Genomic DNA, 22030 nt, shown 5'->3' on the forward strand with positions numbered 1-22030 from the left:
GTACTGTGGATGTGCGTAACCGTTGCAGTGGTTAATCGATTTCAGTATTAGATAGTGCCAGCTGAAGCACTAACTAGGCCCCCTATAGACTATGAATAAAAAAAGAAGAAAAACTATATGTCTGGTGCAGCAGTAGAAAATTTCAGGCTCCAAGGGAGTAAATATTTTTCTTTCAATCGTTATTCGAAGGGTTGATTTTTTTTTTTTAATCCCAAGGAACCTAACGACACAGATACGGCATTTTGTGACCTCTACGAGCACGGAGCAAGTGCCGCGGGAACGCGCCAGTTGGTGCACGGAACAGGCAGCTTCCCCTGGGACCGCTTCCTCCTCCCCGTTTGAGCCCGCCCTACTGCAGAGACCGCGGCGATGCAGAGGCGACACCGGCCCGCTGGCACCAGGCTGAGCCTGGCGGCTCCGGCAGTAATCCCGGCGCGGACTACAAGTACCACGAGCTCCCGTCTGGGTACTACAGGTCCCACAATACCTCACGCCGCCTGGTGTCTCCGCGTCGGTCCCGATTTAAATCCTGACAGTGAGGAAAATGGCGGTGCGGGGCTGAGTGTGGGGGAGATGGAGATGTAGCTGAGCTTTGGCTGATTTCCCAGGTGAGTGGGGTTCGGAGGGAGGGAGGGAGTGAGTAACGAGTGGAGAGAGGGGAGTTCTTGTTCGCGTTTCCCTGCTTCTAGTGCTGGAGTGGGACTGGGATGGCGGAGGGAGAGCTGCCCCTTGCCGGGGAAGGGAGAGGCTTGGGGGGTGGCCTTGAGGGCTGGCTCTTTTCTGTCTTTCGCCCCCCTACTCAATATGAACGTGCCTCCCTGATGGGAGGACGAAGGCGAGCGTAGATGGGTTGTGTGTGAGGAGTATTCCCAGGTCTGGAGATGAGGGGATTCCCCGGGCCATGTGTGGCTGCCTTGACCTCTTTCTAGCTATTGTACCTTTACCGGTGAGTGAGTTTTGAAGGGGTATTCCTGGGGCAGTGGCGGGGGATTGATGCGTGGACTGAAGGCTTCCCGTGTCGCCATGTGCTGCATATCTAAGTGTGGTGATTTTGGGTGGAGGTTCCTCGTGGAATACAAAGAGACCTGAGGTCGCTGCGAACCTGGCTTTAGAATCGTCTGACCCACGATTTCTCAGTCTGAGGCGAGGTGAAACACCTCGGTTAGAATGGCCCTCTCTACCATTCCTCTGGGATTATCTGGTACCGAGGCGGTTCCAAAGATCTTGATATCCGCCTTCTCCTGGTCATCCTGTAGCCTCGGTAAGTTTAAGAGCTGACTTCTCTTGTCTCCTTCTTATCTCTGGTAATAAGAAAAGGAATGAAAAACATTCGAACTGAAAGGTTAATTTTCATGCCTCTTATCCATTTCTGAGTCGTAGCTGTAATGAAACTGTTATTGAGGGTTGGAGGTGAGATTCCCACCCCCAACACCCCCCCGCCCCGCCGCGGCTCGGGTCGCATGCCGCTGTAGGTGTTACTGTTTCTGGGATATAAATAGGGTGATTATGAGTTAGAATGTAGCGTGAGGTTGCGATAATTCCCACGATTCTCTTTGGTTCTACAGTTGGTTCTGTTTGTGGTTTCTGCTCCTACTCTTAAGGTCAAGTTTTCCTTTAAAAGCGAAGCTTCTCAATTTGTCAGCTCATATTCAGACTCATTTGAATCCTCAGTATCTTCTTCCTCTTTTAGACAGAGGTCAACAGAAAATAGTATGTTGGAGTCTAACTAAAGTAACAAGACAAAACAAAAGGAAATTTGAATGTGTGAGGCACGGCAATTTCTAGTATATGGTGTCTGTAATACATTTAAAATGGATTCTTACAATAAGCTTAGCAATTTTTTTTAAGCTTCATCACTATTGTAAAAATAAATATTTTCTCATGGAATATTTCCACCTTAAAATGTTCTGCTTCACATGAAAGAAAGTTGTATGTTCTGAATATAACTGAATATAAAATGTTCTGAATATAAAATGTAGCTTCATAGAAACAAATAGTGTATGAGTGAAACCAGAGAATAAAAGCTTGGGTTTAGAAGAATCAGGCAAAATTAGGTGCTTTTGGGGGAGAGTTGGGCTTTTCGTTTTGTTTAAGTTTTGTTACTTTTGTTTTTAAAACAAGATTGTGCATTAAAACATGCAGTAATTACATTTACTGTTAACTGCTGTTACAACTGCTGTTCAACTGACTGTTGCTCCTTCAACTCTGTTACTACTACCGGTTTGGTTTTTTTGACTAACACCAGTGGATTTGATGGATTCGCTGCTGACATGTGAAGATAGAGGCTGTGGGACATGAGAAGTGATAGACAAAATAAACCCAGCATTCAGCCTTGCTTTAAGTACCTCTCCTGATTACAGTGTGTTATTGCTGGTCTGATTTTATTTGGAATATGCCTTGTATGCATTTTGGGCTCGTCTGTGGCTTTGTGTTTCTTTTAACTGTTCCTTTGAGGCCCTTGTTCATCCTGGCTTTGGATTTATTAAGTTGGAAGTTTTGCATTGCTTAGTTACCTTTTTTTTTTTCCATTGTATCACTGATGTATACCCTAACATATAGCTGAGACAAAATGCAGATTAGGAAGAAGCAGCAAATCTATTTTACAATGGAACCCTATATTTTGTTCATGACGGGTTTTTTAAATTAATAATGGACAAGAAATCACAATCACCAAACCTTCGTTATTAATGCCTGTGGTACAGTTTCCTAGAAAAGGGGTGTGTGTGTTTTTATTTTTCAAGAACTCTGAGAAAGAAAAAGTGTCTTGATTACATTTGCCTGCAAAATTAAACCATTTGTAGCGTGTGAAAAGGTATTGGACACTAGAGCCTGACACTACAGGCTGCTTCAACTCCTGCATTTAAATTAGTCTCTCTTGAAAACGTGATCTTAAAGGACTGTACTGTACAGGATCTTCTGCATTTCATGTTCAAGCTTTTTCAGTATTTAGAAATAGCTCAAGTAGTCTTCTGGCTTGTTTTAATAATTAAAAAAAAATGGAGGGGAGGGGGAGGAGAGGAATAGAATCCTTTATGCCACGGATATCTGACCTGAATGCTGGGGCAGCCTGCCTATGTAGTTTTTTCATTTGTTTTTCCCCCTCTCGCCCCTGAGTAAATCTGTTGATGTTTCTAGATGTAGTGTGTTAGGAAAGAGGCAATTGTAAAAGTATTTAACTGCTACTGATTTAAATCTGCTATGGAATGTGTTTCCACTCACTGTGATTTTTGTATGCTGCATTTAGTTGAGTGAAGGTACATCGAATTATTTTGTGCATCATATAAATCGGAGGTATATTTCAGATGGATCCTGTACTTTGATAATACTTAATTGGTGACTTTTTAAATTTACAGTTATGACTAAACTGATTTTTGAAAAGTGAAACTAAATTACCTTGCCTTCAATCTCTTGAAGGATATATAGTCTTTTGTGCGCTGTATGTCTAATAACAGAATGCCCTGCCTCACTGAAACATCCCGAAGTCATTGAACAGGTAATGTAACCGGGATTGGGTTGGGTGACTTTTGTTTTAATTGAAGGGTTAAGTAAAAGAGAGAACTGAACAATTTACTTGCAAAAAACCCCAGTGAAATACATGTTCTCTCCAGTATTTTGGGGAAACGATTGTTCAGAACAGTCAGTCAGGGGTTCTCTGTTTATTTTGTGTGAGTCCAAAGAACTAAATAAATCTAAATCAAAGGTAGTATTCCTCTGGTTTTGCTTTGTGCACTCAATTTGTAGTTCTAATGCTTTGCCAATTGCCCTATAGACTGTATGAGCATCTTAACATTGCTGGGTTTTTTCCTCACGTTCTCTGGAGGCTAGTAAGGCACAGGAAAAGGTAAACTGTGCTACTTGCTTTTTGCTGCTACATGTGTCAGAGGGGGTAGCATTCTATGTGAATAAACTTTTTCTAAAGCCTTTTAGACAGACGTCTAGAAGGAGCATACATGTGTGTGTGCCCGCATGCACATAAGCAATCAGTATGTGGAAATGCTACATTGGTTTTTTTGAATCTTATGGAAGAACTAGTAAATGTTCAACAATTAATTTCTTGTATTAATAATGACAACTTTAAAATGATTTTCTATTCTTGGCAGCTTACATCTTAAGGAAATTATTTCAAACAAAAATTTGCTATGTTCTTTGCCAGTGATTTGGATAGGCTTTTCAGGCATCTTTCCCTGTAATAGTTTCTCTTTCCCCATAAAGGCTAGGCTGGAGAGGGTAGGTGGAAATAGGGAATTATGACTTGGTTTGCAGTTCTTTTTGTGCTCAGTCCATCTTTGCTGCTGCAAGCTAAAGCAGACATAGCAGCATCTTTTGTTATAGTACCCTCCTGGTCTCATCTTCTATGGTAGCCTTTTTGATGTTCAGAGTAGAGATTTCTGGCTCAATGGGCCAGAATATCAGTCAGCACATTGCTTAATATTCTTAGGTAGTAATTGAAAGAATCACCTCATAATCAGTATTTCAAGTATTTATCTAGCTATAAATTCAAAGATGGCACTAATGGCAACAAAAGGAAGCCTACTTTATCTGCAAACTGTTCACTTGATTAAAATAGAACAAAGCAAACATCTCCTGTTTACCTAGGATGTACATTTGATCCCCTCCTTAAAATTAGGAAGGCAGTTTGTCTAATCAGTGCACAGAAAACTGAAAAAAACCCATCTTCCCTGGCTGAAGTAGCTTTCAAAGATTTTTGTATTACAATTGTAGGTTTTCCATTCAACCCCCTAATCTATGGTGATGTATGTTCGAGGCTGATGAATAAGTCTGGTAGAGGTGATGCATAGAACTAGTGCTAGCAAACTTGGCAGACTTGTATTGGCTGTGTGAGAGACAATAAGCAGGTAACATGGATGATGAGTGGGATTCAGGAACAATGGAAAATTGCTGAGTACAAATTCGACTAAGTTGAAGGACAGCCATTACTTGATCGTTTAATAGGAACAGAATAGCTTGCGTTGTCATCCACTGTAGTTTGTGTTCAAATATACAGCTACAAGGTAGCTTTATCACCTGCTTTGTTTTCTCTTACCCATCTGTCTCTCTGTAGCTGAACCTCAAGTGACCTCTATCAAGATTAATACACAGTATAATAATATTTTAGATTGGCCAAGCAATGCTTTTGGTAGATGAGCAAATTTTTTTTATTCCCCCTCATCTTAGGTCTGCTTTATAGCAATGAAACTTTTGCTTTAAACTAAAGTCTGGCTAGGTAGAAGTGGAAGGTTGTTTGAGCAGTATATTTGAGACAGCTTTTTAAAAAGCTCTTTAAAAGCAGTGGAAATTTCCAGGCTTCACAAAAGAAAAGGAAAAAAACCCCCAAAAAACAAACAACTAAAAAAGCCAAAAAACCCAAAAAAAACCCCACCCCAAACCAAAAAGCTTTTAGGGTCTGGTTTAGCATCTGCTTTGCAAGTTGCAAGAAGAGAAATATGAAACGGAACTGTGGACATTCTGGATGTCAGCCTGAGAAATTTTCCACTGTTTCCTTTAATAACATGCAGGCATGTCTTTATTGCTGGAATTCCAGTTAGGAATCTTTTTCTGACTGGAACTTCAAGCTATTTGGTGAGCAAGTGCTTGCTAAAAATCAGTTGTCAATAAATGAATTCTCATATGCGAGACTGTGCATAAACGACTCTCATGCTAAGTATCAACTACTGCTTGTATTAATTTAGTTTCTTGTTTTACTGTGTGTTAACTGTTCCTATTTCTACATGATCACTGCTAGCTGACAATTCATCTTTTCTTGTTTCCAATGGTAATTCTGGACCAACCTTTCCAGTAAGGACTGTATGCTGCTAAGCTAAAAATCTTAATTATCCTATCTTTAATATTAACAAAGGAAGAAAAACGTTAGGAAACACATCTTTCATAAAAGACTTAAGCCTAAAGACTATTTAATGGTTATTTTTAAAATTATTGTAGTTTGAGGTACAATGTACAATGGTGAAAAATCAAACTGAAGGGATCTACAGGTTCAACCTCATTTGTCTACCTTAAAGCTCTTTTCTGTGTACGTTGCTCTTATTTACTGAAAGCTACCTGACCTTTCTCCCAAGATGTACAGGACTCTGTACTTGGAATGTGTCTTGTCTTTCTGTCACTACAGATATTTATTGTTGGCTTATGCTGTTTTGAGGTAGGGCCTAAAGAATCCTTCATATATTGGGTTGAGGTTTTTGTTTCCTTATAAATACTGAGGTGGGAGTAAGCAACATCACAACAAGCTCTTGTCTTACTAGTATTAATTGAAAATACAAAACCAGAACCCTTTAAATGCACATTAATTTTGTCTTTTTAAGACAGCATAGTACATTTCCACAGCTCTCGAGCCAAGTCAGGGCCATTGTGCTTCCTTTTTTGTTACTTTTCTTTGTTGGGCTACTTTTTTTTTTTTTTAATAATTATATAAAAATTTCAATATCTGGCTTCCTGACTGCTCGTAATCCTTTCTCACATATTTACTGCTAATGAGAATGCTGATGACTAAAATTAAAAGTGGAGCATGTTGAACTTGACATGAACCTTAATATCTTTTCTAGCTTATGTAAGGATTGTATTGTGAATTGTGTATTTTTTATAATTGGTTGCTTGCTGATTAAAAGTACTGAAGTTACTGCCATTGCTTTGTATATCTTTTGGATAGCTTATATAAGTTTACTTTACAAATTTGATAGAAAGTTAAAGCCTGAGATGGGTTTCTAATCCATCCAAGCTTTTCTAAGTCTTAGTGAGACTTTTTCTCAAATGTAGATTTAGTAACTACAGGTAGTAATTCCAGTCAGAGTGGTCACCGAAGAAGTAGCCACGGTGACTTAAGAGAACTTTGTTTTCAGGGTGACTGACTGAATATATCCCTCTCATTTGGTTTAGGAGACTTGTCCTTACTCCAGTGATAGTTTGGCCTTTATTCCTAGTGTTTTACCTAGAGAAGAAGAGGGTGTGCTGTGGCCAATAGATCTTTGTTCAATTTTCCTCTACTCAGTAAAATAAAAAAAGTAAATCTGAATTAATTCTTCTGTCAAAATGACAGACCAGTGCTAAGTAGTGTACCAAAAGAGTGATGCCAGTGAAGAAAAAGGTTAGAAGATTGAAAATACTACATTATTATACAATCATGCTATGCTTTCCTCTCGAATATAAATATTTCTGGTATATGTATATGCAGGGTCATTGAGTAAAATGGACTGTGTTTCTCTGTATTTTCAATAAGACACAGTATTTCCAGCATTTCTCTCACTTTTTTTTTTGTGTTGGCCTTACAGTACAAGGCTGATCTATACAAAACCACAAGTGTAATGGGAAATCAACAGGAGGAAAGTGTTTTCTTCTTCACTCATTTCAGTTATTCTCCTTATTATTAGATGGCAGGGTTAAAAATAAAAAAAAAGGCTACTTTCAGATAGTGTAGCTGTCTATAACTACAGAACTGACTGACACAGAATATCCAGCAGCTAGAAGACTCAGTTGTTCTAAATCAGGAGATTCCTGAACAGTAGATTGTTGAGTTTGAGAGCATGCTAAAACACGTTCATATGCTTTTTCTTTCTAGGCATTCCTACTGGCTTCTGCTGTAGTGAATACTGTGCTCGGTAAGTTTTGTGTCACAACCACTTTGTTTTCTCTGCAACAATTCTCATAAACTATTGATATTTAGGGAGTTAGGAAAAGGAGAAAATAATGCCTATTCCCTTAGAAAATTAAAGGTGTTTTTTTTAATGTTCCATGTTAATATGGTATATAGTTTGCTGTCTTCCACCTCACTTGAGGAAATGTGTGATATGACCTGGCCTTGGTATGTTTCAGGGTATCTAACACTGTTAGGCTTTTGGGGAATACCTGGACCATTAAAGGATGCTCCTCTTAAGATGCGGGATACACTATATCCTTGTGCGTATATATCTGCCTTTGTTTTTTAATTCTCTCTATCACTAGTACTAGAGTTGTCTTCTTCCTGAAGTAACCGGTAACTTTATTCTGAGCAAAGTATTCATGTTATTTTGAAAAATTGATGATGAAACAGGATTTCTTAGCTAAACCTGTTCTGGGCTCAGTGCAGACATAATGCAAATCACTGATTGATATTTTTTGTTTGAGGTTTGGTCATAGCTTCTGGGGCAAACAATTTAGCCTTCAATATTCTATTAGATTGATGTGTCAGCTTCTATACCCATTGCTGGAGAGTAGCAAAACTGAAAGCTTGTCTGGACCTTCTATTCTGTGGGATTTTGGTCTCAAGAAAGGAAGCGCCTTCTTTGGAATAATCTCTCGTTGCAAGTTCAACCTCTATGTTCTGCACTTTAGCAGGTGCCCTGAAATAGGTGAGCTGGCTTGGTTACAGTAAGGTGGGGTTAAAGCAAAATGAAAGAAAACGAAAGGCGACCGTTGAAGGCAAACCTTTGGAGAATGATCTCTTCAAAGGACGGAAGAATTTTTGGGTTTTTTCAGATAGCTGTGCTCATCAAAACATTATAGATCCTAAGCCATGTTTTGCGGACAGATGACACACTGGGGTAAATAGTATGAGGTGGAGATAAGTATGAGTCAAGTAAGGAAGATAAATAACTTTTGGCCCTGACTGGATGCGGGCGCTTGTCTGACCATATTGTCGGTCATAAACCTACTTTTGATGAAAAAAAGATCACATATCTTAAAGAGGATTAATGATATCAGGCTTAAGTTTTGTATGCTCTTCCCTTGTGTTCCCTCCATGGTGTGCTGTGATTACCCTGTTAGTGTTTGTACACTGTTACTTATAGGCCTTGTCTATATGAGAATCTAACAAGTTTTCGTATTGATGAAAGCTCAGGAGTGAGGCTTTGTAGCTTTTTGAGCTTTCAATGGACTCTTAGGTACATTAAAAAATATTTACTGGACCTTGAAAAGAGAAGCTATTCTATGCCCAGAGACAATTATTAGTAACCTTTATCCTAATAATTTTGACACTGCCCAAGAATATGAACTTCTGACTGCAGTGAACCTAAATCTAACTTCCCACGCTGTGTGGGATGTACTGTAGAGGAGGGTCATTCGCTGGATGAATGTAGTGGGGCATTTACTGATCGGAAAACGCATTGCATCCATCATGCTTCATAGCTGATCTTCTGCAACTGCATGACATAAATGCGTGACCATGCGCTCCTCAGTTAGTTACTATGTTTTATTTGTTCATCAGATGCTAATATGACAACTTTTCAGTGCAGGCATGGCTGAATATTAACTTTAGATATGAAACAGTGACTTTCCAGCTCAGTTTTGTTGAATGTTAGATACAGTTCAGTCGGTCGCCTTGTATGGGAACTAAAAAAAAATGCAAGGAAATGTAAGAAAAAAATAGTTATAAAAGAAACTTACAGCTCTGTCCTGGCACTTCCACCAGTGCACTATAGAAGAGTACATAAAGTTTGCTTCCTGATGATGTGAAACTGTACAACTGTTTAGCATATATCTGTAAACAAGGAAGGAACTGGATCTGAAACCATTATAAATGCTTTTGGTACTTGAAGAGGAAGGATATCATCCCATCTGGTTTTGGTAGTCGTAGGCATCTTGTACTAACTTCCAGAATGGTTGATAATCTTCATAAAATTGCTTTGAATCTTCGAATTTCTATGCTAATGTTGATAGCGTCATTTGGAGAGTTCTGTGGATAAACATTTCTGTTTGAGAAGTGCCATTTGTATAAAAACTTTCATGAGTAAGACTGATTTTCTGCCTGCCTGAGGAGTCCTTGGGAGCTTTATGTGAGATATGTTGAAAAATGTCTTTTTAGTGGAAGTAAAGATACTGCTTCTTTAATAGAATATTAGAAAAACTAGAAGCATAGGGGTTTTATGCAATGGAAATTCCTTGTAAAGAATAGAAAAGTTTGGACCAAAAAAGAAAAATCCAGAGGGCACTGAGAGGCTTACTTAAAAGCATGACATTTTTTTCTCATAAATGGGTGGGAAAAATGGTAGGAATTAATGTTGTGGTCAGGGTTTACATACCCTGTGTCCAGTAAAGATGGGACTATTGATGTGTGTATCCAAAACCTAAAGCATGCACGATATTAATAAAACTTACCTCTTAAATCAGAACCAAAAAGAATGTGGTAATATATCTTAAAATTAAATAAAGTAGGATCAATTGTAATGTTACTTTTATATCCTAGTGGCCCATTGTTATAATGGTTTATCTCAGTATGTTATGTACTACATCCCAGTTTATCTCTGGGCTGTAGTACGTAATTCCCTGATGACAGTGTTTTACTGAAACTCATCGCATAATTATGCTAGCATCAATCCAAATACCATGAGCAAAGTCTGTGTTGGTCTGTCAAGGTTTTGTTCAGTCAAGCATAAAAAAATCTCTCAGGACAGGGATTCCGTAGGCTATCTGAAAGTGGTTCCGGTGTTCAATCACTATTTATAAACAGAAACTTAACTTGTTGCAGGTAGTAAAGCTTGCCTATTGCCCTTTTCCTGTAGGCCTTGGAGGAGAGTGTGACTCTCCAATTTCTAATACCTCTCTGGGTGGTACTGCTCTGCTTTATGTAGTATTAAGCATAGATACCAACCTTTGAGCTTTTTCCGTTTTATTACTCCACCTTGCTGAATTTTTAAATAATTGAGCCCGTAAATCTAAGATTTTATTTGACCAGAGGAATGCACAATATCACTTCAGCTTTGTTTGGAGCAGTAAATTGTAGCAGATGCTCTGTGATAACCTGACTGTATTGTGGAAAGATTAATTAACCTGATTTGGGGGGGGTTTCTCTTCTGTTGTTATTTTGCAATTTCACTGAAGGTACTGTATCTACTAAGCTCTGTTCACTGTGAGGGAAATATGGTACAGAATATGATAAAGAAATAGAGGAAAGGGGATCCTAATTAATGGAATGGTCAGATCTGTTGGTATAACAGGGGTAGACAAAATATTTGATTTTGCTTCAAATATTGAATGGTAGGCATTTTTGTTGAACTAAATACCTCTTGCAGCCAAATGAAGTGTACCTGCATATACTCAGACTTAATCAGATTGTAATTACAGCATTGAGATTGAAACATTTCCATATTTCAAGGACAAACTGGCGCCAGTTTAGAACTGGTGCCTTTGTATTAAGTAGCTATACTTATTCCTTTCAAATAAATTAATCATAAATAAGCACTGATACTATGCATGGAAAATGTGAAATTTTGATTTCCTTTCTTCAGTAGCTTATTTTGGTTTTAGTAGTTTCTGATCTTGTACTCTCAAATCTGAGAGTCTAGTTTTGTCAAAGACTCATTAACTTCATTTATAGGCCTTTAATTATTATTAGATCAGCAAATACCAAAATCTAATCTTAAAGACAAAGAGGATGTGTGTTTTTCAATAAATTTTTAAAAGAATCTATTTTAGCAGCATGACAGAAAAAGATATTAAGTAGGAGTCTCAAAAGCATTCTTAAGACACCAGGCATTTAACTGCCCTTAAAGCCAGTTTGTGTGGGTCTGAGTAGATTCACACAGTATGAGACCCTGTAATGGTGAGATGCCTTCCCCCCTACCTTCTGCCCACAGCACTCAAACACTTTTTCAGAATATGAATCTACATTTTTCTAAATGTCATGTTTCTGGTGTAAAATAATGTATTTGCTGACATTATTTCTGTAACTTACTTCTCGTGCAAACACATGGATAAATGTTCATAAATACTGCATCTGCTGACTAGCAAAATGTGCCAATGGCAAGGTGATGTGATTTATGGAGTACATTTCTTTCATGCTCATGGGCCCACCCTCATTGATGGGTGTGAATATATTCGTTGTGATCTGTCATAATCAAGACAGTATGTATCACTGTTGTTTACTCTCCATTGGAAAATGCCCGTGTGTTCTGATTTGAATGTCACTGGAGCTCTCTAAGTACCCATTCTGGGCAAAGGCCAAGTTAACATACAGGTCCTTGACAGACTTCCGATCTTGATTTATGACATGATTATCTATTACTATGTGTAAATTGGAAGTGATTGCTGTGTTACTGCTCTTGGGACTTTGTGTGGGACTGGACCCATCAGGTCACAGAAAAGACTACTAATAGCCTTATTTGTCTGTTGCATCATCTGTGCAGTGCACTGTTTCACGAATCTGCTTAAATTAAGAATATGCAACAAGGATTAAAGAAATCTTGAGAGGTGGAGCTGACAATACTATTTGAAGTTTTTTGAATGACCTCACATCCTTAGTATTTTCAGTGTAAGTTTCTGTATGTCTTTAAAAAGCTTATGGAAAAAATAGTATAATGTGCCATAAGGAAATTTCTACTCTGTTTGCCAGCAAGGTAGTTATCAAGCCGAGCGTTGCCTTGGCTGCTAAACTGAGTGTGCCTTCTACACGGATTACTTGCTGGAGAGGCAGGAAAGTGGGTTTCTAGCACTGTTGGATGAGATCTCCAGCTACTGTTGTAAATGAAATCTTGAATTAGGAGGGAGGTAAGGGTGGCCTTTGCTAAGCCCTTGATCCTGTTGCTGCCTCATGCTTTGTGGATGCTGTGTATGGGTGAGGCAGAATAACCTAGAAAAATGTCCCTGTTCACTAGCTGCTCTGCTGCCAGACACTTTAACTGCTTTGTAGCTGGTTTGTAGTGAAGTTGCTCTTGGTCCTGGTAGTATAGTGATAAAGCGTGTTCTGTTGTGTCAGCATGGAGAAGCTGTGCAGCAACAGAGCTAACTTGATTAGATAAAATACATGAGGATCTTGGCCACTGGTTTAAAACAAAACGAAGCATGTTAGAGTACTTTAAATAAGGCACTTGCCAGCTATACAGATATCTTAATTGGAGCAGCAAGATAAAGTTCAGTTTGTTTAGACATTCGACCAGTTTCTCTTCCAAAGCTTTAATTTCTTGGACTGACTAAAAGGTTACACTTTGTTCAATAGAAGTCTACTCATTTTTCAAACATCCGAACCAAAAAGTAGTTCTGAGGTGTATGTCAGAGACAGGCATTAAAGAATTAGGACAGGCTGCCATGATGGAAAATGTTAGGCATCCTTAACCACAGATGTAGTTGTGCCTGCACAGGCACTGATATGCTGTAGTTTATTTTTCTATTTTAGGCAAAGATGCCCACCCAAAATTAGCAAGGTTCCTTTCTTTTTACTGCACCAATATGTCAAATCTAAGTTTCATTCAGTAGATCATCTTAATTTCAGTCTCAATCAACAGATGAAACATCTGTTGCAATGCTGGGGTGTATCAAGGCTGTTTTATTAAAGATGAAGTATATTAAGGTGAGGGTGAGTGTGTGTATGTCTGTGTGTCCCAAGATATCCTTGTGGAAATGTCTGTTGACGTATGATTTTAAATGTTTTTCAGCAATAGATTCCTTCCACCCTGCTGCCAATCTGGTGCTGCAGATTGTAGAAAAAACAAAAATAATACTTTTTCTGTTTGATAGGGTCTTATTTTCACGACCTGTTAGTTTTAACAGGGAAGGGCAAACTACATCTTATTGGCCTCATGCATAATGCAAATGTGGTACGTTTTAAAAACAACCTATTTTAAAATATCTTTACAGGGCTTAAAACATTTTTACACATTACAGGTGAACACGGTTTACTTCTAATTGTTTCTGTAAGCTAGGTACAGTCTTCAGAAACTGCAAAAATGCATGCTGTAGACTTCTGTGTAGAGCTTGCATGCTTTCCCAAAATGTGTTTTTCCTAAATGACTTCAGAATAGGACAATGTAGGTTGGGCGGAGCTGCACAGTCTCAGTAAGGCTGAGACATGCCGTTAATTCAAGGACAGTCTCTTACTAGCTTCATGAACTGCATGATAAAACAAGGAAAGAAAAGAAAAAATGAAACTAAAGGATATATTTTTAAGGAAATTGTATAGAGTTTAGTAAAGGGTTTGCAGAATTAGTAATTTTCTGCAGGTTCGGTGGTGCATCATTGTGTATCTTGTTTGCTTGGAACAGTAATTATACAGACTCAGACTTCAATTATTATTTTACTTATGTAGTGATGTAGTAAAAAATTCCAAATTTTACTTGACTTTAGTAATTGGTATATTTGTGGAGACAGTGCTAGCAACTGCCAGTATTGTCTTCCCATCCCCCAGCTTTTGAGTCTAGTTTGCTTGCAGCTGCAGTAGTAGGCATCCTTCTTTCAGGAAGTGACCTTGACTTGTATTAATCAAATTCAGAAAACACAGCAAAACTTCTTGGTAACATGCTGACTTGATATAAAATTTTATAGTGTCCATTTTCTTCTAAAATGAGGCCATTGTACAAAAAGGGCTTTCATTTATGATACCTTACTGTAAAATAATTTCTCTAAAATTATGTAGTATTCAGAGAAGGCAAAACAACAAAACCAAGCTGCACTTTTTACTGAGAAGAATCTACTGAGATCTTTTAATAAAAGTAACTAAGTCTTAAATTAGTATTGGCAAAACTGTGTCCTAATCTAGCTAAGCTGTGAAAATACAGCATTATTTGATAGCATTTTCTGTGGTGTCTTTCCATTTTTGAACTACAGTAGGAAAGCTTGGTAGTAGGGCATGAACTCAGTCACCTAAGATCTTATGATGGCTTCAACTTTCTGACTTTGTGTTTTAATCTCTTCCTGCATCTTTTATTAGCGTCTCACAAGGCATTGCACTTAACCTCATAGTAGCTGCATTAAGCTGCTGCTGTGCCTATTTGCATAGATTATGAAAGTAATCTACCTGTGTGGGTTCAAGAAATCACTGTTTGACCTTGTCCACCAGCTGGAAATTGGTTTTCTTTGGCTGCTCTGAAGTGGAGTGGCTGACTATACCTGAAGCAGGTTTTAAGAAGCTTCACGTGACTATCTTATTGCCAAAAACTGTCTTGTCAGTTGAGTCGCAGAAGTATGATTTGCAAAAGTGTGATTTACGTAAGTTTGACTGGAACTGTTTTCAGCTGGCTTAGCTGTTTTGTAAGAGTCTTCATCCATTTTCTGGACCTGTATAGAGGTCTGAGACAAGAGTATCTTTCACCATTACAAAGTGCACTGAAAGCCTTTAACATTCTGGGTAAGATAATTTACTGGTTTTGAAACTGCATGTTGATGGAAAATTAGTAATAGCTGCCAACTGACTAATGTTTTTTTCCACCTTAGGTTGTCATGTGCATTATCTTAAACGATCTACCTTGGCTTCAAGGTTTGGAAAACTGAGTTGTGTTTTCACCCGCATCCTTACCATGAACCTTTTCTGTATGTCGATGGCATATTTACTCATTTTACCTCTTCACAGTATATTCAGATTCTTGTCAACCTTTCTGCACTGAATTGGACATCAGACTATGCCAAAACACATGCCTCCAAATTTTGAAATGCCTCCTGTTTTGAAATGGTTAGTTCCATGTGTTTTGCTCTGCAAATGTGTGCTATGACTTGCCATTCTACTTGGTATCAAATCAGAGCTGCTAAAATCTCTAAGGAAGCCTATGCATTTTTGCTGTATGGAATCATACTCTTAGGTTACAAATTCCAAAGAATTTGCCTGAACTACATGCTTTACATACTTCCCTTCATGCTGTCTTGTATTATGGTGTCTGTTGCTGCACTGAACCGAACATCTTCACAGGAGCTTTAGTCCTCTTTCTTTGCAAGACCGATGAAGAGGTGATAAATCTGTTGCTCAAGCGTAGCTGGACATTTGGTTTTTTTTCAAGTTCAAATGCCAAAACACAATCATAGACTGTGTCTTTCAGATTTGCTGTCATCAACATTTTCACCAATCTCCCAGAGAAAAACCTCGTGGCAGCACAGATTTTGGGGTACCCTTTCATGGTTTGATTCACCTGGGTCTGTAGTTCCTGGGGTGAAAACTGCTTTGTTAGTGATGATACAGTGGAACAAGAAGCCTGTTTTGTGTTTGTGCTCTAGTTCTGTAATAACGTGAGTGAATATGCATCTTTCTTTTTCAGTGCTAAACCCAGACAATCTATTACAAATCTCATGCCCAGAGCATTTTTTACTTTTTTGTAAAGTTTTTTGTTTTCTTTTGCTTTTGTTTGTTCTCCTTTGCAAGATTTTGAAGACGTGAGGATTTTTGTAGCTAAGAGCCATGACTTCAATGTCCATCCTTCAGGGAGTAGATGATGTCCTGTTTTGTAGTCAACATCTAGAAGCAGGCTATTATGACTGGTACTGTGAGGACTGGGCAGCAGTACTTCTTGGGCTGCCCGGCCTTATGCCCACAGTACGGTGGATTCCTTGTTTTTCGTGAAGCAAAGTAAATTACTGCAGCTCTGGACTGCGCATTCAGAATCTTTTCTGACAGTTTTGTGTTGATGCTCTCCCTCCCCTTTCTCAAGGTCGTTCCTGTTTGCTGGCACAAACAGGCGGCTCGTAGCTGTAACACCTCCAGAGTTAAGTGATGCTTTGATAATGCCTACTATCAGTTCTAGCCCTTTGCTTACTGCCATGGTTTTCAGCTAAAGCGGGGGAAGGGGGCCCTACTTCTGCAGGTCTCAACTTCTGCCTCGCTGCTATACTGCTTCGGACGACTCCCCTTTCCTTTTATTTCCGTGCTGAAAGCAATTCTCAGTCCGGAGGAGGCTGCCGGGCGTTCTGCTGCTCGTTCGAAGGGAGGGGAAAGGGCGGAGAGGCCCTTCTCCCTAACTGTCCGCTCCCTGACAGGGGCGGGCCGGGCCGCAAGGAGTTAAGGGCCGCTGCCGCCCGCGGTTCTGTCTGGAGCCGCCGCATGCTCATTGGTTGCAAAAAGGTGAAATTGAAACCACAGTAAACTTTTGACCCTGTAGCAGTTCTTGTGGAACGCCTTCCCCTTGCCAAGAGCTGAGGGCTTCTTCCCCTCCCGCCCGCTTCCCCCTTTTTCCTGAATTTTTTTTTTCTCGGTGATCATGCTGTGCTGCATGCAGTCTCCCCGAGGGGAGGGGGAGGACGAGAACGAGAACAAGCGAGTAGTTTGCTTGTGTGCCGCTAACGGCAAAGCTGGAATTTGCCTTAAAGGCTACTACCAGCTATCTTCTGCAAGTCCCATCGCTACACAAGTAGCAATCAGTTGGGGTTTTTTTTCCAGTTTCCAACATGTTTCTGTATGGTTGAAGAAAAAATAACCCAACTACAAGCAACCTACAAACTGATGCTGACCATCGGGGCTAATTAGAAAGTGGGAAAGGGAGGATGAGTCACCCGGTACGATGGTTTCAGCAAGCTTAATAAACACTGTCGAATTTTTTAAAAGATTGAAGCGGTGTCTCCTTACTGAAATCCTACACTGGAATATCTCAATATTGCAACTTAGTTCATGTGTCTGTGAATGGAATACATATTTACCTAACTCCTTTTCTATTCTGCATCTCCCTTAGACAAGAAAGCCTCCAACAACTCAGTCTGAGAGACAAGAAGTGTCACCTGAACTTCACTGCCAAATTGCGAAGTGTCGGAGGCCTAGAGTAGCCAATGCTAGGAATTTTTATTTAGAGTGTGACTCCAGCAAATTCTGGACCAAATTAACGCGTGTGTCATTTTCATACTCTGCAGATTTTACCACAAACCTGAAATATCTGTGGCCGAGAAAATTCACCTTCCCCTTTGTAGCTTTGCCAAATCAGACAAGTTATAGCAGCATTACATTTTCAATGAAGTATGAACATGACATTTCACATTTCCCCTTAAATGCGTGTCTTGTCACTGACAAAAGAATCACTGACTTGATTACTGCATCAGTTTCCATTTCCTCCCTCACTGGCTCGTAGGCGCAGGTATGGCCGCCTGTTCTTGCTGGAACATTAAATTTACTGAATGCTAAGTGCCACTTAATCAAGGAGTTACTCAGCACCTTACCTAGAGATAACATTCAAAACTCTTTCTCAACAAAGAAACCTGATGCCTGACTACTTCAGTCTGTTGTTTCCACATCTCTCCTGTCTTGTTCTTGCAAATAGTTTCATCGGATTTATATAGCGTGTTCATTTTCCTAATTAGAGATTAGGCTGAGGAGGTACCCACAACTGCTGTGATTTGGACTCTTTAAAAATTGAGTTCTGTAAGCAGTTTAGTGGTAAGAAGTATTTACTTTACAGCGGTGTTAGTAGAGTAGGACAGAACTGTGGTGGTTCCGTGTGAGCTGTTCTTGTAGTGCTGCTTTGTTCTTAATGCAGCTTTTTCTGGGAATTGAGGGAGTCTCCAGAAGCATTGCCAGCAACATCGAGGGAACGATGAATATTAAATGATTAATAGCGAACCCTCTGCACCCTCATGTGTGCAATTCTCCTTGCAATTGCAAAAGAAACGTGCCCTGACATTGATCGTTTGTGGCCTCCCTGTTTATTCCAGCTAGTGTACCTAAGCAGCAGCTGTTATACAGTTTCTTTTTCCCCACTCCCTGTAATTTGTTGTTCTCTCCTTCCTGTGCCTGTGCACATCCTGTCTGATTCTTATTGTCTGTTTCATGGCAGCTCTCCTGCCTTCACAGTGGAGCTGCACATCATGTTGCCTATCACAGTAAAATGGAATAAATGCTCTTCTAAAGGAGAGTGAGTAACAACTGTCACAAATTAGGAATCAATTCTGACCTCTATTTCTGAAGCATAATTTAATGTGTCTTAGACTTCTCTTGCACACTTGCATGGTTGTATTGTGATAGCATTATGCGTACGTGCCTTTTAGTGGTAAAAATCCGTGAACTCTACAATTGTTGCTGCAGATGCCAGCAGAAGGGTGGGAAACTAGCAAAAAAAGTAACGCTGATACTGAAGCTGCAGAAGCACAAATTTCGTTAGCCCAAAAAATCCTATAACTTCAAAGGACCCCACTGGGGAGAGTGGTTTGAAGGTCATTATTGAGAGTTAACTGCTGATAATGAAAAATCACTAGTGTAACCGTTTCCTGTAATGAATGTGGCTGAAAAGAAGGGAGTCACGGATACTGTGAAGACATTTTGTAACCAAAAAGCATTAAATGAGCAGTCACAAACTGAAAATATGTGTCGGCGTTCTCTACTGCTTTATCCTATGTGTTTATTCAGAGAAGGTCTTCACGTTGCTTTCATCTCCCCACATTCCAAAATAGGGTCTTGCCAGCTGCTTTGGAGCTGCTCTATTAGAATTTTCTCCCCCACCAAGGTTTCCACATGATGAATGAGAAATTTAAAGAGAAGTTCCTGCCATGGTGTTTTCATCTATTTTTTTCCCTGTCTAGAGTAAGCAGCTTTCTATCTAGAAAGCAATTTTCTATCTGCTTTCTTCTAAAAAAAGAATGGAAAGGTGATTTAGAGGAGATACTAGGGCACAGCTTCTCAGTTTGGAAAATTATTATATGTTCCAAAACTCATCAGAGCTACTATTGTGTGCTTCAGACTTCTGCTGGTTTATTAGAGCTTGGCAGTTTCCCCCAGATCAGCTCCTCACTGTCATGCTGGCATAAATGATGCTGGAAAAGAGTAGACATGTAGTAGTTGGACCTCAGATTTTTGCTAAGTTTTAAAACATTACCATTGTATGTGTCTTTTCTGCTTTTATATCTGTTTCAGTTGGTGGTGAAACTTACTACCTGCAGTGCGATGGTTTAATTGTGGGATGCAATAAGTGGCTTTTTCTTGGCTTCTTCTTCAATAGGTTTGTCTCAAAACTGTCCTGTCCACATCCTTGTTGCAGCTTTTCAGTGATGAGTGAACACTTGGTCTTCTGCAGCAGTAATGTCTTGGGTTTCTGGATTTTAAATGCTTTTTTAAAGAGCATGTTTATAGCAACAACTTCCTGAAAGACATTTAAAAAAAAATTATCTATTCATTTTTGTACCTCCTCTGCCAATATAATAATTTTTCTGAGTTCTCTTGTGATATCATCAGGATGCAACATGAATAGACACAAGAAATTTTAAGCTGTAGACATATGAATTCCCTGGAGGACACATGTCCATACACACAGTCTTGTTTTTCAGGAATCACTGAGACATTTTTTTTTCTCCTTTAATGTACAAACTAGTTTGTAGAAAGAAAAGTTCTGAGAGAAAAGTGGTGTGATCTTGGTGAAGCAGACCTCCTGCTGCAAGTTGTGTTCCACCTGCACTTCGTTGAAAAATGTGATAAAAATGAGGATTGGCTGCTATAGCTGAAAGGACTTCATGCATTTATAACTCTGTAGGTTGCATTATCTATGTAAATGTGTGTGAGCTAGGGTGGGTTGATGTGCCCTGATAATCAGGTTGTTACTAACTTCTGTTACAGGCTCAGGTTTTTTGATCTCTCAGGCAGTAGGGACAGTAAACAGTAGTTTTGCCTACTGATTTCTGCTGAAGTACCAGACCAGGATATTTACTCTGCTGACTTTTTAGAAGAGTGTGCTTTGTTTCCAGCACAGTTTTAAACTGATTCCTCTAAACTTTCCTTTTGATGTTTCTTGAGAGAGGGAGAGTGTGTGTGTGTGTGTGTGTGTGTGTGTGTGTGTGTGTACCGTGCTTGTGATAGTCAATATAACGTATCAGAGAATTTATCACAGCAGTAAATGAACTATAAATAGGAGAGAGACAGTATTACTGAACTGATACAAGAAAAGAAAAAAGAATTGGCTGAAGTGGTCCATAACTGTTGCATCCGTTCGTTTGTGGTGTGTAGTTGTGCTTACAATAGTCTGCTGAAGACTTAGACAAGAGAAGGACTCAACTTTACAGTTTGCGGAATCAAAAATTCCTCATGCTATGTCATGGCACAGTGGCCATTTTTTGCTCTCTCCAATCAGATGGCAGCTGGAAAGGCATGGTTTTCTTCAAGATAAGTAAATGAAAAGCACGGGCCAATGTAGTCGCAGTACTAATGCTCTTGCCCTTAAAGTAGGCAGTTTTTGTTCTCAAGGTACAAATAGGGAATGTCCAGACAAATTACAGTTCTGACAAATATAAATAAATTCAGAGCAAAAATTATATGCTAGCAAAACCAGTATGTCTTCTATCTTGTTGGCTCCACATGCTATAGCAGTCTTTTGTTGATGATGCTGTGAAAATACAGGGCAAGTATTTTTCATTTTGGATATTACTACTGAAATACATTTTCATTTCTAGCACTATACCAGACAACTGCAGACATTCATAAACCTCAGAGCTCTGACGTGATAGAAATTTGGAAAATAAGTGATGTTAATCTAATTTTTTTTTCTAGTGATAAGTTTTCTCTGTCCTAGAAAAATACAGAATTGAAAGTGGATATAAGAACAACATTTTTTTTTCTTTCAGGTTGCATTTGACTTGGTTTGAAGTTGACTATGTCCATTCTAGTAGAAAGTGTATATTACAGGATTATATGTAACTTGATGAAAGATTTTTAGGAAAGCTTCCATTAATTTCAGTGTCATGATATTTGTGTAAAAATATCCTATTTGGAAGTTAAAATTTGAAAACAGTAAATTTTGACCTTGGGTAAATGTTGCCTTGTATAATGCAATATATTCAGCCAGTAAAGTAAAAATTGCATTTTACTGGGCTCTAACTTGTGGAAAACATAGTGCATATTGGTTGGCAATGTCTGACAGCTGATATTTATCAAGGCTAACATGAACTTTACTCATTCTTACATTTTCAAGCAGCTTTCAAAGCTCTGCATCTATACAAACGTTCACATGAACTTTACTCAATCTTGCATTTTTAAGCAGCTTTCAGAGCTTAACATGTGTACACATGTTCAGCCTGTCTTGTTGCTTTTATCATTTTGTTCTAGAGATGTTAGAGTTAGGGTTAGCGCAGTGGTGTATCAATACTCTTACTAAGATGAGAATACACCCATAATGATTTTCATTTCTCAAATTTAGTCACAATATAAGCATTTTGTAAACTAGCACTGTAATGTAAAAATGTAAGAGTAATGTTTAAAGATCAAAAATATTTTTTAACTATTAAATGTTTTAGTGGGCTTCAGACTTTCAGTACATGGGATTATATTAAATATGCAATATAATCTTGGAAGCATACATTTCCTAGAAATCATAAAATTAAATATAGTTAAAATGCAGTTCCTTAGTGGAATAAATGCTAAAGCTTTTCTTTAGGTAAATGAAAACGCATG

At 38.9% G+C, this 22030-nt stretch overlaps 1 protein-coding gene across 4 annotated transcripts in view; it reads left to right on the plus strand.

The window, feature by feature from the left end:
* The first annotated feature begins 390 nt into the window (after positions 1-390).
* Positions 391-22030, plus strand: part of NCOA3 (nuclear receptor coactivator 3) — a 103666-nt gene continuing 82026 nt past the window's right edge. For 2 of the 4 annotated variants that reach the window (XM_054274405.1, XM_054274408.1), the window contains exons 1-2: positions 393-608; positions 7568-7607. The gene's annotated coding sequence lies outside the window, so the exon portion shown is untranslated. Of the gene's footprint in view, positions 609-7567; positions 7608-22030 lie in introns of all 4 variants that reach the window. The other 2 variants (XM_054274409.1, XM_054274407.1) reach the window with 2 other exon arrangements.

The sequence above is a fragment of the Melozone crissalis genome, unplaced genomic scaffold (genome assembly GCF_028551555.1).
Source record: "Melozone crissalis strain CALT ecotype California unplaced genomic scaffold, PUWL_Pcris_2 ptg000017l_1, whole genome shotgun sequence".
In the NCBI taxonomy this organism is placed as follows: Eukaryota; Metazoa; Chordata; class Aves; order Passeriformes; family Passerellidae; genus Melozone; species Melozone crissalis.